Source organism: Notothenia rossii (genome assembly GCF_949606895.1).
Source record: "Notothenia rossii genome assembly, chromosome: 7".
NCBI classification, from domain to species: Eukaryota; Metazoa; Chordata; class Actinopteri; order Perciformes; family Nototheniidae; genus Notothenia; species Notothenia rossii.
This window is the reverse complement of record NC_136905.1, coordinates 71628569-71630685: the sequence shown is the minus strand read 5'-3', so window position 1 is coordinate 71630685 and position 2117 is coordinate 71628569.

Here is a 2117-nt window from a genome sequence, read left to right as displayed (position 1 = left end):
TAGAAGAAGAGAAGACGGACCTTTATTAATCCCCCGAGGGGGAAATTCAGTTTTATAGTTTAATTCCAGTTTAATATGGAGCAATAAACATTTTAAATGGCATTGCTTCTTAACATTAATTATTGCATCATAACCTAAGTGTCACTATGTTGCAGCTGGTTAATCTTGAGCAAATATAGGTTTAATTGATAATCTAATATAACGAATTAAAGTAACACTACAGATGGTACCAACAATGGAAATCATATTTTAGAAATGGTTCAAAATTACCCATCTGTTAAGGTTGGTTGTTATGCTAATGGTGAATTTGAACTATTATTGGGTCGGTGCTGGATTGACCCAGTAGCCTACTGGGTCCCACGATTAACCCACATTATTAATACTTTTTTGTGTGTAACATTACTCTTTGTTGAGTTCGGCTATAGCTATTTTCATTATTTTTTAATCTTGTGAAATGTTATAAAAACACTTGATATGTGGTTTTGTATCTTATCTTTTTAAAGGAAATGTAAGGCTATCAATTCTCTAAATAAATTATATGATTATGCAAGGGAGGTTTGTTTTTGAGGAGACAACTTTCTCATCCGTCGTCCTGGAGTAATGAGTAGAATACATTTAACAAAATCGTATTTTTCTCCTTTCCCAGATTAAGAAAATTCTTATAGCTGGGCTCACCTTACACAAAGCGCTTCCAACCTACTGATAGTGATCCCAGGTAATATACTGTATGTTCAGGTACAGTATATGAGATTGGTTCTGTAGATTTTATAAATAGAAATAAAAACTTGGCCTGTGCTTTCTTTAATTTTCATCTCATGCAACACCACATTCTACCTCTTTAATGCAGTTATGTGGACATAACGTAACCAGAAATACGGAGTATGTTGCCTTCTCTTTTATTAGCATCTAAATGAGTCTCTTTGAATCTTGCTGGCTATCTGCTGGCCAACATTTCACTAAGTCCATTATTTTTTCTATTTCACTGTTTGAAAGTGTGGCTTATTATCGCTTCCATAAAACGGTCTCTAAATATGAAATGCTGTTTAATTTAAAACAGTAATCTTGGGTAGGGAATTGGGGAGACAATCAAATCATATTCAAAAAAATGTATTGCCAGCTCCAAAAACATAACCTTAAACACACTAATACATAATTTTGCACGCCAATCATATGTTATTTATTCAAGATTTAACACAAACCCTCTATCAGGCCTATGTTCCTTGTTGTACTGAATGCATTGGAGGCTTAAAATCCTCCTCCCATCTGTCTGTTACCACACTAGAGGGACCCAGAGTGACATACTTAGAACTAAAAAGCTCCATCCGCACATGGTCCTGCATTTAATAAGCTGAGAAAACCATCAGTATTCTGCTCAATTCAGGTTTTACCTTGAACAACGGCATAGATTGGTAATTGATAGAAAAACCTTCACATGTTCTATTTATATTCTATAGGTATTTTATTTATTTATTTATTAACTGATTGCCTGTAGCTACTCATATAACCGTACACATGCAGCAGGCAAACAATGCCTTCTCTTGCTCAAGATGGGCCCTGTAGAACAAGGTCAATTAGCGCTGAATGAATAAAGACAAAGCTCCACAGCTGTCACACACCCGGCGAGGGTGAGTGTGATGAGTTTGGGAGAGGGAGAGAGCAGGTGTACTTGTATGTGTTTCCTGTCTGTTTTGGAGTTTGAGGTTAATTGGGGTGGGTTGTCAGTCAGGAGGAGACGTGTTGAACAGCGCTCTGAAAGCTGACATGTGACATGGCCTGTCTGTCAGCTTACTCTACGCCCCACCGGTGACGCCCGCACTCTCCATTGTGTATCAATTAAGGGACATCGAAGAGAGGCATCCATGTGTCACTCCATTGTGTTATTCAGGGATTGCCCCCAAAAGCATGTGTTAAGACTCACATGATTATACGTGTTTTTGCCATAACGTATTGGATCGTTTTTTCTCAAATCATTGAAGCTTTTGAATGTTGAATTTTGAGTTTTTTTATTTTTGTAGAAGATAATTGTTTCAAAAAGGAAATATTACACAGATGAACCCACATCAGCTCAGAGGAGGAAGAAATTCTACTTCACCAAAGAGTAAAAGCTAATGCAACCA